Genomic DNA, 20,987 nt, shown 5'->3' with positions numbered 1-20,987 from the left:
GAGGGTGTCATCAGAGGGGACGGAGTGGAGTAGTCAAGTCAAGTGAGGGCGGGGCCGCCACCGCTGGGTTTGGGCACCGGGAGGCCCTTGGTCACCCTGGTGAATGGTTCCAGTGGAATGTGGGTGGAAGAGCCAATGAGGCGAGGATGGCAGGTGTTAAGGAATGAAGAACCCAGAGTCGAACCAAGATGTGGTTTATAGACATGAAGGTACCTGAAGAAAGAGTTAATGTGGTTATTCTGAAATAAGGAGCAGACGTACTGATGCCTCTCTGCTTGCCCCTGGGCCAGTGGGCAGAGCCCTGGTCATTGGCGGCCGCACCTCACCACGTCAGGTGCTCTGTCACCCCACGGGCGGCTGCCCACATTTCTGAAGTCAGCGTGGAACTCGTGCCTTTTATCCCTTGGGGACTGGCTGTGGTCTGGCCACAACTCAGTGCTTCGGTGAGAGTGTGTCCTATGTGCAGTGCAGAGCTGCAGTCCCTTCCTGTCCTTTCCTTACTTCATTACGTTTTAATGACATTCATATCCAACAGTATTTATCGAACACTAGGCTCTGGGGAAAACAGGGACGAACCAAACATATCCCTGCTCTGTGGAGCTTGCCTTCTGGAGGACCTGTCTCAAACGAATGGGTACATCCGAAGCTGTCATAAAGCTGTCATCTCTCTGGAGGCGAGGCATTAAGTTTGCGCGGTCCACTCTCTTCTGGAAATCTCGGGTGCTCCAACCAGCTGGTGGACCCTCCGTTTACCTCGTTACTGTGGCACCTGCTGGAGGTGACCCGTGTTTCCTGCTCCTTACCCGCAGCTGCCCACGGTTACCCCTGCTCTTAGGAGCTAATTCCCACTTATGCTCTTTCTCTGAGAGGTCTTCTTTTCCTTTCTTTCTTCCTTCTCCGGCTTAAATTGCAGAGTTCATAGTACATAGTCACTCTCTTATAGGTACCTTGACTTTCCTGCCCTCCTCTCCTCCTCCTCTCACATCGAGCTGGACAAATCCCGATCCCGAATGAACCCTACCTGCTGGCTTCTCTGTGCCTTCACCCAAGCAGCTCAGTGTTGCTGGAGAAACAAGATAAAGACTCAGACTTGCGTCTCTGTAAATTCTTGATCCCCAGCGTCAAGTGGGCAGTGACCACTACCCACAGTTTTGTGAGATTCCCCTCCAGCCGCGTGTGTTCTCACTCTCCACAACCACGTCATACTGCCTGCATTCTTCATGCTAGACCACTCCTTCGCCGTCACCACCACCCCACGCCTCTCAGCCCCTGAATCCCCCCCAACATTTAGCAAATAAAGGCAGCAGGTGCTCTAGAGCTTCCTGCCACCAAGCCGGGACTGTGTCTTCCCTCCTTCTGTCAGAGGCTGGTCTGTTCACGTGAGCTCTGGACGCGGACCCTCTCCTCTCCAGGGACTTCAGTCCGGCGGTTGTTTTGTGTTCTCCTGCATCATCAGTCCCTCTGTTTGTACCAGATCGTTCTGATTCACGTACAGAGGTCTTCTGGGTGTGCCCAATCTGCAACAGAAAATAAACAACCTCCCTCTCCATCAATAGCCCCATTTTAAAATCCTCAACATCAAAACTTCTCAAGAAAGCAATCCACTTATTTCTTCCACTTTATTGGTTTCCAGTTATTCTTCACCTATTCCTGTCCCCCCCCCCCCGCCCGAAACTGCCCATCTTTTCCAACATCATACAAATCGCCAAACCCAGGAGACACGATCCTCACCTTGTGCAGCCTCTTAACAGCTTTCAGCGTGGTCGCCCCTCCCTTCCTCCCGAGATGCTTCTCTGTGCTGACACCCTCCTCTGGGTGTTCCTCCTGCCTCTCGTACCCCCCCCCCAATCAGATCTCTTTTCTCAGTCCAGCCTTTCCAGGGTGAAGTTCCCTGGGGCTTCTGCCCTCCACCTCTCTTTTCATACAACGTTCTCTCGTTAAGTAATTTCAGCTCCTAACAGAGCTCAAAGTACTGTCTACGTGTTTCAAATTAAGCCCTGACTTTTCCTCATTTACTCAGATGCCTTACTTGCACCTCAGACATAATCATCCAGAACTGAACTCTCGGTCTTTCCCCAGATCTGCTGCCCCTACAGTGGTCCTTATTTTTTATTTCACCCCCAAGAGCAAGTGCAGCCCCAAACCCTATCAAGCCGCCCCCCTCCTCTCTCTGTCACAGGGTTTCTCGGGCCCTTTTGCATTCGAGTGAGGAAGCCTGTGGACACGTTTTCAGAATCAGTCTTGAATAGTTACAAAAATCTTAATGAAACACAGATTTGTGACATGGTGCTATATATACTTCTTAAATGTTCTTAAATAACAGATCTAGTGGTAGGTCTGTAGCTACCACAAATTTGAAGTAATGATAAACACAAATGATACTTCATAGTAATGATAGTAACAGGGATTAAAAAAGAGTCTGAGATTCAAAAGTTACAGGTACTGCCCGTATTGCTGAGTTGTTGCCTGTATTCACAATTAAACACAATACCGTATTTCATTTGGAGGTTACTGACCTAAGGGTGTAGTTCTTTTCTCATCCAAGTTCATGGACCCCCTGTTCTATCTTCACTTGTTTAATCCTTCCATTTCCCATCGTCACTGTCACCGCTGCTCACCTGCACGTCCACAGGAGCCTCCTACGTGCCTGCCATGCCTCGACTCTGGACCTCCTCTGGTTCATTCTCCCCACAGCAGCCAGAGTTACCTTTTTAAAATAGTAAAATGCAAATCGAATCACGTTTCTTCCCCAGCTTGCACTCTTCAGGAGCTTTCACTGCTCCCTGGATATAAACTCAAGCACATTAAGGTGCCCGGCGGAGCCTGCCTCTCTCTAGCCTTTCCCGGGGCCCTCCCTCCCTCCCACGCTTGCTGAGCTCCAGCCACCCCTCCCTGCTTCCAGGTCTTCACCTGTGCCTGGCTCTTCCCCACCTCAGGGCCCTGCAACATGCTGTTTCCACCCTTAGTTACACTCAGTAATCTATTGCCGCATGACGGTGTTACCATAAACTTAGCAGCTTTAAACACCATATGTTTTTTACCTCACAAGTTTTTGTGGGTCTGGTGTCCAGGCCCGGCTTAGCTGGGCCCTCTGCCTTAAGGCTGCATGCAGTCAGGTTGCCGGGCAGGGGTGGAATCTTATCTGAAGGCTTGATTGTGGAAGGAGACTCTTTGTAGCTAAGGAGGTTGTCGGCGGCGTTTATTTCCAGGTGAGCCAATGTACTGTGGACTTCAGTGTCTCACTGGTTATCAGCTGAAGATGGCCCTCAGTGCCTCTTTACCTGTGTCTTCCTAACACGGCCACTTGGCTAAAAGCCAGCAAGGGGGAGAGAGTCCTAGCAAGAAGGCTGCTACAGTCTTATGTGATGGAATCACACGCACGCACTCACTCCCATCCCTTGGCTGTGTTCTGTTGGTTAGAATCGATTCACGGTCACTCCCGCGTTCAAGGGGAGGGGTTTGCACAGGAGGCCAGCGTCATGGGAGCCACTGTAGAGTTGGTCCAGCTCCCTCCCACCCCACCCTCAACCCACACACCTATACTTGAAAGAAGAAACAAATTTCCACATGCCTCTCCGGAGAAACGCCTCACATACAGAATCCCTGTGGTCAGGCCACCGTGTGCCAAACTGTACACGACACGCAGGAGCTGAATCTACCTCTTTAGGAATTTGCGGTCCTGAAGACGCTCAAGGTAGTAGATTCAAACAAGGGGGAGAGGACGTCTTCCTCAGATTTCTCCTCATTCCTCTTTTCTTTCTTCCTTTCATTCACCATCATGTACACAATTCCTACCATGTGCCAAGTGCTGGGGTTAGAAACAGGAGGAACACGACAGGAGCTTGCAGTTTGGAACTGTGTTTCTCAGTTGAATACTTGTATTTTTGAACCGGAAGGTCTGGCAGTTTTCAAACTTAAAAAAAATTTTTTTTGAGTGTTTGAGCCTTTCTTTCCAAACATAAACTTATGGGTAAGCTGAATCTGTAAAACAGAAGAAAGTGGAGATGCTCTGCTTGAAGCTGGGGAGTGGGGCCAGCTCTTCCCGCTTGGGCTTCTGGCCGCCTCCAGCAGCAGCTGCCCCAGCCAGCCCTTAACCCTGGCTGTTAGCAAGCAAGGTTAGAACGCGACTGCTGTCGTCCACGCCGGCACTGGAGCTCAGGAAGCTGCCGCCCAGAGGGGGAGACCAAGTTAGTGCAGACCAGGTCCATGCACGCTCTGGACCAGCGGCTCTCACATGGGGCCGGTGCTGCCCCTTCAGAGGGTGTTTAGCAACAAGTGGGATAGCTTTTGGGGTGTCGGAGTGAGTGTGTATATGGGTGTTCCGTGATTCTGTGCAAAGTGGTCAGCATGCCCCCCGAGAAGCCCAGTCCTGCTCCTGCTCCCAGGCCCGCGCTCTGTCTCTGTGTTGGCGGTTCTCACTCCTGGCCGCGTGTTAGAGTCACCTGGACAGCCTTTTTTTTTTTTTGGCTCCGTTGGGTCTTTGTTGTTGCGCACAGGCTTTCTCTAGTTGCGGCGAGTGGGGGCTACTCTTCGTTGTGGTGCACGGGCCTCTCATTGCAGTGACTTCTCTTGTTGCAGAGCCCGGGCTCTAGGTGCATGGGCTTCAGTAGTTGCGGCACGCAGGCTCAGTAGTTGTGGCTGGTGGGCTCTAGAACGCAGGCTCAGTAGTTGTGGCGCACGGGCTTAGTTGCTCTGTGGCATGTGGGATCTTCCCAGACCAGGGCTCGAACCCGTGTCCCCTGCTTTGGCGGGTGGATTCTCAACCACTGCGCCGCCAGGGAAGTCCTGAACAGCTTTTTAAACATACCGGGGCCTGAGCCCCACCCCTGAGCAATTAAACTGAGGTCTCTGGGGTGGGGCCCCGGGCTTGGGGTTTTAAAAGCTCCCTGGGAGATTCTAAAGTGCAGCCAGGTTGGGAATCACCGCCTTAAATCTTCTGTTGACTGCTTTCAGAAGAAGTCTTCACTGTAATTAAACAAATTGTTGTTAAAAGTAAGCAAAAGGAAATCTGGAGGGGAACATCTGTAATAGATAAGTGGGCTTTATTAAATGTGCAGTTACTTTATTAGAACACAGATCATTGGAACGAACTGACACTTTGGAATTTGGATTAAAACTCTTTAAGCCACGGATAACATCAAAGTCTGGTGTCTGTGAGGGCACAGGTTTTCTGTTTCTGTTTTTTTCTGTGGCCTTCTTTATCCTTTTTTCCCTTCTGAATATTTCAGCCTGATATGAAACACCTATTTGTAACAAATCACTTTTTCTTTCCTTCCCATAGTCCATCTCCATCAGTTAGATGCTCTTCTTTACTCATACCTTAAGGTTCTTTTCTGTCTGTTCCATTACCCACCCAGTCCCAAAACGCTGTGACAGTGAGCATTTCTGATGACGTGGCCATCCAGTTTGGAAAGACACCATACTTTACAAGATGATCAGTTTCTGAGAAACTTAAGTTGTTAGAAAACTTTATATTGTTGGCTTGGGGAAAGATCTGGAAAAATGACCAAGACGTTAGCTCAGACCTCATGGAGGGAGTTGAGAGGGCAGGTATTGGCTACTAATGGCCTCTCATAACTTTTCATTGAGGATAGTCTTACTAGTCTGAAAGTAATTATAAGCATCCTCATTGTACATTCCCGTAGTTCTTTTACTGTACTGTTTCTGTCTGAAACTGACATAATCTCACTATGACAACAAATTTAGTATGATTTTAAAAATATTTCACAAATATATAGTGAAGATTAATTTCACTTTGCTTTCTAACTTTTACCAAAATATTTTTTTTCCTCCATGCCCACTCAATTTTTTTTTTTTTTTTTTTTTGCGGTACGCGGGCCTCTCACTGTTGTGGCCTCTCCCTTTGCGGAGCACAGGCTCTGGACGCGCAGGCTCAGCGGCCATGGCTCACGGGCCCAGCCGCTCTGCGGCATGTGGGATCTTCCCGGACCGGGGCATGAACCCGTGTCCCCTGCATCGGCAGGCGGACTCTCAACCACTGCGCCACCAGGGAAGCACCCACTCATTAATTTTTGATTTTCTTACTGTTTAATTCTTTTTTTTGCATTATTCATCTGTACCATTGAATTATCTGCTTGTCATTTTCTGTAAATTGATGCCAAGTCTAAATGGTTTAGACTTGTACCATTTCACTCTTTTATGAGATTGCATTGGAAATACAATTTAATCTTTAGTCAGGTTGACTTTTTTTTTTTAAACTTTATTTATTTATTATTTTAGCATCTTTTTTTTAAACATCTTTATCGGAGTATAATTGCTTTACAATGGTGTGTTAGTTTCTGCTGTGTCACAAAGTGAATCAGCTATACGTATACATATATCTCCATATCCCCTCCCTCTTGCGTCTCCCTCCCACCCTCCCTATCCCACCCCTGTAGGTGGTCACAGAGCACTGAGCTGATCTCCCTGTGCTACGCGGCTGCTTCCCACTAGCTATCTGTTTTACATTTGGTAGTGTATGTATGTCAGTGTTACTCTCTTACTTCGTCCCAGCTTACCCTGCTCCCTCCCCACATCCTCAAGTCCATTCTCTACGTCTGTGTCTTTATTCCTGTCCGGCTCCTAGGTTCTTCAGAACTTTTTTTTTTTTTTTTTTTTAGATTCCATATATATGTGTTAGCAAATGGTATTTGCTTTTCTCTTCCTGACTTGCTTCACTCTGTATGACAGACTCTAGGTCCGTACACCTCACTACAGATAACTCAGTTTCGTTTCTTTTTATGGCTGAGTAATATTCCATTGTATATATGTGCCACATCTTCTTTATCCACTCACCTGTCGATGGACACTTAGGTTGCTTCCATGTCCTGGCTCTTGTAAACAGTGCTGCAGTGAACACTGTGGTACATGACTCTTTTTGAATTATGCTTTTCTCCAGGTATATGCCCAGTAGTGGGATTGCTGGGTCGTATGGTAGTTCTACTTTTAGTTTTTTAAGGAACCTCCATACTGTTCTCCACAGTGGCTGTATCAACTTACATTCCCACCAACAGTGCAAGAGTGTTCCCTTTTCTCCACACCCTCTCCAGCATTTATTGTTTGTAGAGTTTTTGATGATGGCCATTCTGACCGGTGTGAGGTGATGTCTCATTGTAGTTTTTTTTTTTTTAACATCTTTATTGGATCATTGTAGTTTTGATTTGCATTTCTCTGATGGTTAGTGATGTTGAGCATCCTTTCATTTTTGTTGGCCATCTGTACGTCTTCTTTGGAGAAATGTCTATTTAGGTCTTCTGCCCATTTTTGGATTGCGTTGTTTGTTTTTTTGATGTTGAGCTGCATGAGCTGCTTGTAAATTTTGCAGATTAATCCTTTGTCAGTTGCTTTATTTGCAAATATTTTCTCCCACTCTGAGGGTTGTCTTTTTGTCTTATTTATGGTTTCCTGTGCTGTGCAAAAGCTTTTAAATTTCATTAGGTCCCGTTGGTTTATTTTTGTTTTTATTTCCATTTCTCTAGGAGGTGGGTCAAAAAGGACATTGCTGTGATTTATGTCATGGAGTGTTCTGCCTCTGTTTTCCTCTAAGAGTTTTACAGTGTCTGGCCTTACATTTAGGTCTTTAATCCATTTTGAGTTTATTTTTGTGTATGGTGTTAGGGAGTGTTCTAATTTCATTCTTTTACATGTAGCTGTCCAGTTTTCCCAGCACCACTTATTGAAGAGGCTGTCCTTTCTCCATTGTATATTCTCACCTCCTTTATCAAAAATAAGGTGACCATATGTGCATGGGTCTATCTCTGGGCTTTCTATCCTGTTCCATTGATCGATATTTCTGTTTTATTGCCAGTGCCATACTATCTTGATTACTGTAGCTTTGTAGTATAGTCTGAAGTCAGGGAGCCTGATTCCTCCAGCTCCGTTTTTCTTTCTCAAGATTGCTTTGGCTATTCGGGGTCTTTTGTGTTTCCATACAAATTGTGAAATTTTTTGTTCTAGTTCTGTGAAAAATGCCGTTGGTAGTTGGATAGGGATTGCATTGAATCTGTAGATTGCTTTGGGTAGTGTAGTCATTTTCACAATGTTGATTCTTCCAGTCAAGACCATGGTATATCTCTCCATCTGTTTGTATCATCTTTAATTTCTTTCATCAGTGTCTTATAGTTTTCTGCATACAGGTCTCTGTCTCATTAGGTAGGTTTATTCCCTGGTATTTTATTCTTTTTGTTGCAGTGGTAAATGGGAGTGTTTGCTTAATTTCATTTACAGATTTTTCATCATTAGTGTATAGAAAGGCAAGAGATTTCTGTGCATTAATTTTGTATCCTGCTACTTTACCAGATTCATTGATTAGCTCTAGTAGTTTTCCGGTAACATCTTTAGGATTCTCTGTATAGTATCATGTCATCTGCAAACAGCTTTACTTCTTCTTTTCCTATTTGCATTCCTTTTATTTTTCTTCTCTGATTGCTGTAGCTAAAACTTCCAAAACTATGTTGAATAAGAGTGGTGAGAGTGGGCAACCTTGTTTTGTTCCTGGTCTTAGAGGAAATGGTTTCAGTTTTTCACCACTGAGAATGATGTTGGCTGTGGGTTTGTCATATATGGCCTTTATTATGTTGAGGTAAGTTCCCTCTATGCCTACTTTCTGGAGGGTTTTTTATCATAAATGGGTGTTGTATTTTGTCATAACCTTTTTCTGCATCTATTGAGATGATCATATGCTTTTCCTCCTTCAGTTTGTTAATATGGTTTATCACATTGATTGATTTGCATATATTGAAGAATCCTTGCATTCCTGGAATAAACCCCACTTGATCATGGTGTATGATCCTTTTAATGTGCTGTTGGATTCTGTTTGCTAGTATTTTGTTGAGGATTTTTGCATCTTTGTTCATCAGTGATATTGGCCTGTAGTTTTCTTTCTTTGTGACATCCTTGTCTGGTTTTGGTATCAGGGTGATGGTGGCCTCATAGAATGGGTTTGGGAGTGTTCCTTCCTCCACTATATTTTGGAAGAGTTTGAGAAGGATAGGTGTTAGCTCTTCTGTAAATGTTTGATAGAATTCGCCTGTGAAGCCATCTGGTCCTGGACTTTTGTTGGAAGATTTTTATTCACAGTCTCAATTTCAGTGCTTGTGATTGGTCTGTTTGTATTTTCTATTTCTTCCTGGTTCAGCCTCGGAAGGTTGTGCTTTTCGAAGAATGTGTCCATTTCTTCCAGGTTGTCCATTTTATTGGCATATAGTTGCTTGTAGTAATCTCTCACGATCCTTTGTAATTCTGCTGTGTCAGTTGTTACTTCTCCTTTTTCATTTCTAATTCTATTGATTTGTGTCTTCTCCCTTTTTTTCTTGATGAGTCTGGCTAATGGTTTATCAATTTTGTTTTATTTTCTCAAAGAACCAGCTTTTAGTTTTATTGATCTTTGCTATTGTTTCCTTCATTTCTGATCTGATCTTTATGTTTTCTTTCCTTTTGCTAACTTTGGGTTTTTTTTGTTCTTTCTCTAATTGCTTTAGGTGTAAGGTTAGGTTGTTTATTTGAGATGTTTCTTGTTTCTTGAGGTGGGATTGTATGCTATAAACTTCCGTCTTAGAACTGCTTTTGCTGCATCCCATAGGTTTTGGGTCATTGTGTTTTCATTGTAATTTGTTTCTAGGTACTTTTTGATTTCCTCAGTGATCTCTTGGTTATTTAGTAGTGTATTGTTTAGACTCCATGTGTTTGTATTTTTTTTTTTTTTTTTGCGGTATGCGGGCTTCTCACTGTTGTGGCCTCTCCCGTTGTGGAGCACAGGCTCCGGACGCTCAGGCTCAGTGGCCATGGCACACGGGCCCAGCCGCTTTGCAGCATGTGGGAGCCTCCCGGACCAGGGCACGAACCTGTGTCCCCTGCATCGGCAGGTGGACTCTCAACCACTGCGCCACCAGGGAAGCCCCTGTGTTTGTATTTTTTACGGATTTTTTTTCTGTAATTGATAGCTAGCCTCATAGTGTTGTGGTTGGAAAAGATACTTGATACGATTTCAGTTTTCTTAAATTTACCAGGGCTTGATTTGTGACCCAAGATATGATCTATCATGGAAAATGTTCCATGAACACTTGAGAAGAAAGTGTATTCTGTTGTTTTTGGATGGAATGTCCTATAAATATCAATTGAGTCCATTTTGTTTAATGTATCATTTAAAGCTTGTGTTTCCTTATTTATTTTCATTTTGGATGATCTGTCCATTGGTGAAAGTGGAGTGTTAAAAGTCCCCTACTATGATTGTGATACTGTCGATTTCCCGTTTTATGGTTGTTAGCATTTGCCTTATGTATTGATGTGCTCCTGTGTTGGGTGCATAAATATTTACAGTTGTTATATCTTCTTCTTGGATTGATCCTTTGATCATTATGTAGTATCCTTCTTTGTCTCTTGTAATAGTCTTTATTTTAAAATCTATTTTGTCTGATATGAGAATTGCTACTCCAGTTTTCTTTTGATTTCCATTTGCATGGAATATCTTTTTCCATCCCCTCACTTGCAGTCTGTATGTGTTCTCAGCTCTGAAGTGGGTCTCTTGTAGACAGCATATATACGGGTATTGTTTTTGTGTCCATTCAGCCAGTCTATGTCTTTTGGTTGGAGCATTTAATCCATTTCCATTTAAGGTAATTATCGATATGTATGTTCCTATTCCCATTTTCTTAATTGTTTTGGGTTTGATTTTGTAGGTCTTTTCCTTCTCTTGTGTTTCCTGCCTAGAGAAGTCCCTTTAGCATTTGTTCCAAAGCTGGTTTGGTGGTGCTGAATTCTCTTAACTTTTGCTTGTCTGTTAAGGTTTTAACTTCTCTGTCGAATCTGAATGAGATCCTTGCTGGGTAGAGTAATCTTGGTTGTAGGTTTTTACCCTTTCATCATTTAAAATATGTCCTGCCAGTCCCTTCTGGCTTGCAGAGTTTCTGCTGAAAGATCAGCTGTTAACCTTATGGGGATTCCCTTGTATGTTATTTGTTGCTTTTCCCTTGTTGGTTTTAATATTTTTTCTTTGTATTTAATTTTTGATAGTTTGATTAATATGTGTCTTGACGTATTTCTCCTTGGATTTATCCTGTATGGGACTCTGCGCTTCCTGGACTTGATTGACTATTTCCTTTCCCATGTTAGGGAAGTTTTCAAGTATAATCTCTTCAAATGTTTTCTCAGACCCTTTCTTTTTCTCTTCTTTTTTGCGACCCCTATAATTCAAATGTTGGTGTGTTTAATGTTGTCACAGAGGTCTCTGAGATTGTTGTCAATTCTTTTCATTCTTTTTTCTTTATTCTGCTCTGCAGTAGTTATTTCCACTATTTTATCTTCCAGGTCACTTATCCGTTCTTCTTCCTCAGTTATTCTACTATTGATCCCATCTAGAGTATTTTTCATTTCATTTATTGTGTTGTTCATCGTTGCTTGTTTCATCTTTAGTTCTTCTAGGTCCTTGTTAAATGTTTCTTGCATTTTGTCTATTCTATTTCCAAGATTTTGGATCATCTTTACTGTCATTACTCTGAACTCTTTTTCAGGTAGACTGCCTATTTCCTCTTCTTTTGTTTGGTCTGGTGGATTTTTACCTTGCTCCTTCATCTGCTGCATATTTCTCTATCTTCTTATTTTGCTTAACTGTATTTGGGGTCTCCTTTTCGCAGGCTGCAGGTTCGTAATTCCCGTTGTTTTTGGTGTCTGCTCCCAGTGGGTAAGTTTGGTTCAGTGGCTTGTATAGGCTTCCTGGTAGAGGGGACTAGTGCCTGTGTTCTGGTGGATGAGGCTGGATCTTGTCTTTCTGGTGGGCAGGGCTGCGTCCAGTGGTGTGTTTTGGGGTGTCTGTGAACCTAGTATGATTTTAGGCAACCTCTCTGCTAATGGGTTGGGTTGTGCTCCTGTCTTGCTAGTTGTTTGGCATGCGGCATCTAGCACTGGAGCTTGCTGGCCGTTGGATGGAGCTGGGTCTCAGTGTTGAGACGGAGATCTTTGCGAGAGCTCTCACCGATTGATATTACTTGGGGCCAGGCGGTCTCTGGTGGCCCAGTGTCCTGAGTTTGGCTTCTCCCACCTCAGAGGCTCAGGCCTGACACCAGGCAAGAGCACCAAGGTCCTGTCAGCCTGAAGAAAAGGGAGAAAAAAAGAAAGAAAAAAATAAAAATAAAAACATTATTAAAATGAAAAAATAAATAAGAAATAAAAAAGTAATAATAATAAAAAAAGAAGAGAGCAACCAAACCAATAAACAAATCCAGCAGTTGTAATAAGCGCTAAAAACTATACTAAGATAAACATAAAAATCAGAAATAAGTCAGTCGCGGACAGCAAACCCCAAGTCTACAGTTGCTCCCAAAGTCCACCACCTCAATTTTGGGATGATTCGTTGTCTTTTCAGGTATTCCACAGATGCAGGTACATCAAGTTGATTGTGGAGATTTACTCCGCTTCTCCTGAGGCTGCTGGAAGAGATTCCCCTTCTCTTCTTTGTTAGCACAGCTCCTGGCGTTCATCTTTGGGTTTGGCCCCTCTTCTGCATGTAGGTCACCCTCTGGCGTCTGTTCCCATCCAGACAGGATGGGGTTAAAGCAGAGGCTGATTAGGGGGCTCTGGCTCATTCAGGTTGGGGGGAGGAAGGGGTACGGTAGTTATAATTGGAATGTGGGGCAAGCCTGCGGCGGCAGAGGCCAGCATGATGTTGCACCAGCCTGAGGTGCGTCGTGTGTTCCCCCCGGGAAGTGTCCCTGGATCTCGGGACCCTGGCAGTGGCGGGCCGCACAGGCTCCCGGGAGGGGAGGTGTGGCTAGTGACCTGTGCTTGCACACAGCCTTCTTTCTTTATTTATTTATGTTTTTGCGGTATGCGGGCCTCTCACTGTTGTGGCCTCTCCCATTGCGGAGCACAGGCTCCGGACACGCAGGCTCAACGGCCATGGCTCACGGGCCCATCCGCTCTGCGGCGTGTGGGATCTTCCTGGACAGGGCACGAAACCCGTGTCCCCTGCATCGGCAGGCAGACTCTCAACCACTGCGCCACCAGGGAAGCCCCACACAGCCTTCTTGGTGGCGGCAGCAGCAGCCTTAGTGTTTCATGCCCGTCTCTGGTGTCTGATAGCCGTGGCTCGCGCCCGTCTCTGGAGCTCATTTAGGTGGTGCTCTGAATCCCCTCTCCTCATGCACCCCGAAACAGTGGTCTCTTGCCTCTTAGGCAGTTCCAGACCTTTTCCCAGACTCCCTCCCGTCTAGCTGTGGCGCACTAGCCTGCTTCAGGCTGTGTTCACAGCCAACCCCAGTCCACTCCCCGGAATCTGACCTCCGAAGCCCGAGCCTCAGCTCCCAGCCCTCACCCGCCCCAGCGGGTGAGTAGACAAGCCTCTTGGGTTGGTGAGTGCTGGTCGGCACCGATCCTCCGTTTGGGAATCTCTGTGCTTTGCCCTCTGCACCCCTACTGCTGCATTCTCCTCCATGGCTCTGAAGCTTCCTCCCTGCCCACTCCCCGTCTCCATCAGTGAAGGGGCTTCCTAGTGTGTGGAAACTTTTCCTCCTTCACAGCTCCCTCCCAGAGGTGCAGGTCCCGTCCCTTTTCTTTTGTCTCTGTTTTTTCTTTTGCCCTACCCAGGTACGTGGGGATTTTCTTGCCTTTTGGGAAGTCTGACGTATTCTGCCAGTGTTCAGTAGGTGTTCTGTAGGAGTTGTTCCACATGTAGTTGTAGTTTTGATGTATTTGTGGAGAGGAAGGTGATCTCCATGTCGTACTCCTCCGTCATCTTGAAGATCCCCCCAGGTTGACTTTTCTAATTTTTGAAATGTGGACTGGGAGTGTCCTAGGCACGTGAGAAATGTTATGTGCATGTTGTATATATGTATGTCTGTGCATGTTCCGTGTATGTGGGTAAGGATGAGGTGTGGTGGTAAGAGCTCTCTTGGTGGGAGCTGTACTCCCACATGAGTGTGCACGGCTGAGTGGGCAGCACTAAGCTTGTAAGAGTCTGTTTGCTGGATCCGGCAGCCTCCCTTCTGCTGTTCAGTTCATTGCCAGCACCCTGTGTCTCCGGGAGAATCATTCTTTATTTTTGTAGGATGGTTTGGAGGATTCCATGAGTTAACAGGGGCAACACGTAACGTAATATTTATAAAACATTAGTTCACTTGCCCATGGTTGGTAGTATATAAATGTTAAATAAGACACCAAAAGCACTAACTTTATATAAAGTAAAAGGTTGATATGTTGGATTACATTAAAATAACTTCTGTTTATCAAAAGATGGTGTTACGTGAATGAAAAGTCAAGTCAAAGTGTGGGATTGGCCAACAGAATGTAATGTAATCAGAATATTTTGAGAAGTCCTGCAAGTTAGTAAGAAAGAGACAGACAAGCCCAATAGGAAAATGGGCAAGGGACTTGAACAGGCACTTCACAGACGGTCAGGAAACATGGGAAAAGGTGCTTCACCTCATCAGTCATCAGACAGACGTAGAATAAACCACAGTGAGATGCCATCACACACCCAGATGACTGCATTCAAAAAGACAATGTCAGGTGCTGGCAAGGAACAGAGCAGTGGGGGCTTTCACGCACTGCTGACGGTCATCTGCATCAGTGCTGGAAATCTAGAATTATCTAGAATTGTCTGCACTGTGTGTCTCAGCAGTTCCTCTCCTGATGTATGTTCCCAACAGAAGTATGTGCATATACGTTCCAAAGACATGTGCAAGAATGTCCTCAGGAGTGTGATTCCAAATTCCTCAAACCTAAAACTGCCCGAATGCTCACAACAACAGAATGGAAAAATTAATTGTGATATATTCATATACTGTAACCTGGACAGCCATGAAAATGAATGAACTGATGGTATATTCAAGAAACGAATAACCTTCACAAGCATAGTATGGCATGAAAGAAACCAGACTCTCAAATTTATTTATTATATGATTCTGGATACAAGTTCAGAACAGTTCAAAGCCAGGAAAAATAATTTATGGTTGTAGTCAGGAGTAGTTACCTTTGGGGAGTAGAGAGAGTGTATTAGTGGAGCTTCTGGGGTGCTGGTAAGGTTCTGTTTCTTAATTTTGGGTGTGATACATGTACAGAGACACAGGTACACTTATGACATGTGCTCTTTTTGTATGTTACATTTCAATAAAAAGTTCATTGAAATGGTATATGGTATAAAATAGTTTATTAAAGTGCAGTGGGAAGTGAGCAAGGAACAGCTGTGTGCAGCAGCATGGAGGAATCTCACAAAATAGTGTTTGATTCTGTGTTTACGAAGTTCGAAAAGAGTCAATGCTGAGCTATTGTTTAGAGAAACAAGTAGCTGGTGTGTATCAGGATTCAGTCAGGGAAGCAGAACCACTGGGAGTATTATGGAATAAGGGATTTATTTATTACAGAAGTAAGTCTGTACATAATCCTGGGAGAAGGTGAAAAAATAGAGCCCAGAGGAGGAATTAGAAGGTCAGAGAAGGGTCATGAACCACCTCCTGAAACACTGGGGTGGGTGGCCCAGGCAGCCTGCCGGGGTCTGGGAGACTTCTGGGAGGACAGGCTATCCTTTCATGTGTTTGCTGCCCAGCTTCTAGTGTTAGGGGAACTAAAGCTAGTGTCCAAAGAGGAAACATGTGGATGAGCTGGAACTCTCTGGCACCTCAGTTTCTATCTGTCACCACCTCTAACAGTGCAGGCATTCAGAGAGTGGAGGCTGTTCTGTTCCACCTTTTAAATCTTGGGCAGACTCAGGGAAGGGGATCCTGGGAAATTCCAACTTAACCACATCGATGGAGATAAAAACTGCCGCAGTGATGGTCGCACAACTCTGTGAATATCCTAAAAGTACTCTTTATGGTATGTGAATTATATCTCAATAAAGCTGTTATTTAAAGAAAATTGCCACAGGTTGTGAAAACTCTAAAGAAAAGCAAGGAAATAATTGGTACAAAAGTCAGGATAGTGCTTACCTGTGGGAGAGAGGAGGGGTTGTGAAAAGCAGTTTTGGGGTGTTAAAAACTTCCCCCTTGTAGGTGGGGGGGGGCGTTCCACAAGTGTTTGCTTTATTATTATACAGTCTTATGTAAACACATATTGCAGAACACACAGAAGACATGAATTCACAGTCTAGTGTGGTAGGCGGAGAAATCAGTGCCGTTTATAAGGTTATGGGGGTACCGAATGCTGTAGTCTTCGTTTTCTAGTTTTTTAATGACTGGAAGATGTTAACATGGCTGATTGAAATGCTCCTTCTTGAGATCTGGAAGTTTCAGTAGTCATGGCTTCCTATCAGTTTGTATCCATGTCACTCTGAACTGGAGGGTAGTACCTGTGGTCTGTTTTTTAACAAGGTCTTCACGTCTCCTGACAGGTCTGTGAGTGTTTTGAAAACAGGTTAATGGAATATTTCTGTCACTTTTCACTGTATATATTTGATTTTAAAATTTGAACTAAGATTTCTTTGTGCTTAAAAGTACATTTTACAAATTTATTAAAACTTTCATATCAAATCCTTTTTGATAATCTGAGAAATCAAAACATTCTTTTCATCTAACTTATTGGAAAATGCCTTTATCTACTCTCCATTTACATGGAGCCACTTTTCTTTTGAATGTTTGTTGTGGCTCTTTTATTCTCTTTGTAATGAGAAAGCAATTGCCCAAATAAAGAAAGATATGCAGCTGTCCTGCCTGGGGCTGTAGTTGTACCATAGTTAGGAAATAGATGTGAAGGTTTTTACAAAAGTTCAAAAACAAAGTGTCTTGTACCATTTGTACGCAAAGACTAGAAAAATTTTTGCTCTAGTTATGTAGACTTTTAGCTTCTTTTTTTGGTGTAGAACTATATCTATCTATCTCATGTTTTTTGAATGAGATGACTTAACTCCTTAACTAACAGGAGCCCTTGAACAAGTGATTTTTACACGGGTTAAATTTATAATACAGAGCCTCATTAGTATTACTTAGAGTGCTTCTAAGCTATTTGTAAAACTTCAGAGATACATTTGTTACCTGATGAGATTACAATTTCAGTCAAATGTCACTCTTCATAGTTTTCCATTAAGAAATATATTTTTGATAATTTTTATAAACCAGTTTGTTAAGTAAGCATCATGTCTGTTAATCTTCTTATTCAGTGAGCATTTTGAGTGCCTACTGTGTCCCCAAGCCCTGAGGTAAGCCGGGCCATTCAGAGGTGAATAAAAGGGTGTCACAGTCATATGGGGAAGACACATAAAAAATAATTGCAAAGTGGTGTGATAAGGGATAAAATGGAATTGTGAGGTATGTGTGTACAAGATAAATTTGAGGCATATAAGTGGTGGATGTTTTATAAAGTATGACACTAAGACTGTATTTTGAAGATGATTATGAGTTTGCTGGACAAAGAATCAGCAAGAAAACTTTCCTGGCTGAAGGAACCACATGAGCAAAGGATTGGAAGAAGGCAGTAGTTTGGCTTGCTTGAGTAATTAGGTATGGCTGGGTCAGGGTTTAAGGAGAGAGATAGATGAATTAAGGTTAGTGAGGTAGGCAACAACCAGCTCACAGAAAGCCTTGTATGCCGTGCTGGGTTTACATTTTTACCTTACAAGTAGTCAGGATCACTTGAAAGATTTTAATCAGAAAAGTAGAATGATCAGATTTTCATTTTACACAGTCACTCTGTGGGCAGTTTAGAGAATGGTTTGGAGGGAAGTTGGGAATTGGGGAGGAATCCATACCAGAGATAATTAAGACCTGTTTTAATGCAGCGGCAGTAGAGAAGGATCTGACCAGAGACCTAGAATCAGTAGGACATATCATGACCTCTAAGATGTGATGGCAAAGGAGAGGAGGAGCTACTGAGATTCTGGCTTGGATGATGGTGGTATGTAGATAATGAAATACAGAAAGAAAAGTAGGTTTGAGGAGGCACTGAAATTATATTTGTATAGTGTGTCTTAGAGAGTGCCTGTGGAACATGTAGGAAGAGATCTTAGAAGGTAGTTGGATATAGATCTGGGAAGTCAAGAGAGAGCTGGAAGAAACTGACAGTACAGGTGAACAAGGAGAGTAGGGAGAATGAGAGAAGAGAAAGGTTCTAGTAATGAACGGTTTCCATCATCTTCTCTGGAGCATGAGACTGAATAAGGGAAATGGGAAGAAAATTAAGCTTGTAAAGGAGACTCAGAAGGACTAGTTGAAGAGGAATAGAGCTGAGGGGTTACAGAAACCAAGGGAAGTTGGAGTAGCAAGGAGAATGAACAAAAGGGTCAGCAGTGCCAGATAGCAAAGTAAAATTATACAAATATCAAGAAAGTAGTTTTTGATTTATAAGAGATTTATACACTATTTAGAGGAGGAAATAGAGAGTTAATTACTTAAATGAATTTGGGACAGTTGGCTTACCAATTAAAAAAATAAGTTAAGTCTGTCTCATACCTTATACCAAAATAAGTCTAAAGAAGTAAATGTAGAAAGTGGAAATGATAATACACTAGAAGAAAATATGAGTCTGTATTTACATAATGTTCAGTGTTCTTATCATGACATCAGAATTAGAAAGGAGAAGATGGATAAACTGGACTACATATAAACTCACCATTTCTATGTGCTAAAATTAAAATGTAAATGGGAAACTAGGAGAAGTATTTGTCACATATTTGACAGAGGTTTAATATCCTTAATATATAAAAGATCTATCAGTAAAATGAATGACTGGAGATTTCTGGTTAAGCTGTGATGAGTAACAGGTTAAGCAGTTACTCATCGAAGATGTATTTATCTACCTTCCAAAATTTTGGTAAAATGACAGAAAAGAATCACAAAATATAAACCCACAAAGATAGAAAATATGGGAGTGGGGAAATTTTTGCTAATGGTAGACAGAGTGGTTGGGCCCTCTTTCCTGCAAGTAGAAAAGCAGGACAAAATTTAAAACAAAATTTGTGTGAAGGTAATAGAGGTAACAAAACAGTGAAGATTTGTGGGCTTGAGATCTGGGGAAGTAAGGAAGCTCATAGATGCAAGACCAGATTTGCATCCACTTTTGCCCTGGAGGATCGATCTGCTGATTCAAGAAGAAGCAAGCAAATGAGAAGTTGGAAAGCTGAGGAAATTTTGATAGATTTAAGGAACTGGAGAGCGGGGGACAAAAATTGGAGTTTGGTATGTCAGGGAGGAAGGGGCCCTGGAAAACTCCTTAGGCTTTGAGTCCCAAAGGCCTGTATCCTGGGAACAGTGATCTCTGAGAAGTACTGAAGTTGAATTTCAGATCCCCTCGGTCCTTGATTAGATCAAGGTGATCTTGACAGCACCAAATGTGAATTTTTTCTGGAAGAAGATAACATCACCCAGAGCCTCAAATGATCTCTAGATTTATTTACAGTGTCTGGTACTTACCCACTAGATGAGAATTTAGGACAATTTGACAGAAAATCAAGAGGAACAGCAGACTATGCCAATGGATTGTCAGCGATCCAGATAATAGAGTAATTAAATACCATCACATAGTATGTAATATGTTTAAAGAAATAAAAGATAAGATTAAGAATCGGGGAACTAGAACTTAAAAAAAAAAAAAAGAACAAAACGTAAATTCTAGAATTGAAGGTCTATAACTGAATTAATTGAGATTAAGATCTCAATGGTTGGGTTTAACAGTAGATTTGTATAGTAATAAATTGAAAATAAATATTCAGAATGATAAAATATGGAGAGAAAAATGATGGGAAATACATAAAAGATTCTAAGAGACATGGGATTCAGTGAAAATATTTAACAATGTGTAATTGAAATCTGAGTAGGAAAGGAAGGAGGAATAGTACAGAAGCAATATTTGTAGAGATAATGGCTGAGAATTCTCTATAACAGACAAGCCTCTCAAATCAAGAAATACTGTAGACCCTGCACCAGATAAATTCTAATAAAATTTCACTGAAACATAAGATTGCTGAAAACCAAAGATAATGAGAGAATCTTAAATACCTAGAGAAAAATTACGTATTACATTCAAAAGAGCAGTAAGGCTGACAGCTGATTTCTCAACACAAGCAACAGAAGTCAGAAGACAATGGAACACTATTTTCAAAATGTAAACAGTATTTTCAAGAAGGTAAACTGCCAGACTGGAATTCTATACCCAGCAAAACATCCTGCAAAAGGGAAGGCAAAAATATCATCCTTTTAGATCAACAAAATGGAAAAAATTAATACACACCAGACCTGCACTAAAGGGGAGTACTAATAAAGATTCTTCTTTGGGCAGAAGGGAAATGATCCTGGCTGGCAGCTTTAAGATGTAGGAAAAGGTGAAGACCAAAGAGAGGGTAAATGCAAATGAATGTTGATATATGAAACAACAATAATAATGTCTTGTGTGGTTTAAAATATGTATGGAATTAAAAATTTTAATAATAGCATATGAGTTGTGGGGATGTAAATAGGGTTAGTATCCTGTGGTCTTTGCATTGTCCAGGAAGTAGTAAAATTATTAATCTACTTGAGACTTTGATAAGTCAAGGATGCATATTGTAATCTCTAGGATATTCATTAAAAGAACATTAAAAGAATATATACCTACTAGCTCATGGAGAGGAAATATAGAGGAGGAGGAGGAGGAGTAGTAATAGTAGTAGTAGTAGCCCAAGGAGACTTGATTAATCCAAAAGAAGACAGAAAAGGAACATCGAGTTTGTGGGAATAATAGGAAGCAAATGGTAAGATGATAGATTTACACTCAGGATATCAGTAATTATATTATTATTTATTCTTTAAAATATGGAACGCTTCACGAACTTGCGTGTCATCCTTGCGCAGGAGCCATGCTAATCTTCTCTGTATTGTTCCAATTTTAGTATATGTGCCGCTGAAGCGAGCACAGTAATTATATTATTGATAAATAAAAATGAACTAAAAATTTCAATTAAAAGACAAAGATTGAGAGATTAAAAAAAAAAGGTGGATCACAACTCTGTACTGCTTGCAAGGATGCATAAAAGTGGAAGGAAAGTAAAATGGTAGAAAAAGACATATCACTCAAACACTAACCGAAAGAAA

General features: G+C 42.5%; 1 protein-coding gene and 1 non-coding gene across 6 annotated transcripts in view; one reads left to right on the top strand and one right to left on the bottom strand.

Moving 5' to 3' along the window:
- CAMTA1 (calmodulin binding transcription activator 1) overlaps nt 1-20,987 on the top strand; it is an 893,482-nt gene that overhangs the window by 50,274 nt on the left and 822,221 nt on the right. The gene's annotated exons all lie outside the window — the stretch shown is intronic.
- LOC132516656 (U6 spliceosomal RNA) lies at nt 20,703-20,809 on the bottom strand. Its single transcript, XR_009539463.1, has one exon. It is a non-coding gene; the product is annotated as a U6 spliceosomal RNA (small nuclear RNA).

Source organism: Lagenorhynchus albirostris, chromosome 2 (assembly GCF_949774975.1).
Source record: "Lagenorhynchus albirostris chromosome 2, mLagAlb1.1, whole genome shotgun sequence".
Lineage (NCBI taxonomy): Eukaryota > Metazoa > Chordata > Mammalia > Artiodactyla > Delphinidae > Lagenorhynchus > Lagenorhynchus albirostris.
The sequence above is the reverse complement of the archived record's forward strand: the minus strand, read 5'-3'. Positions and strand labels throughout refer to the sequence as shown.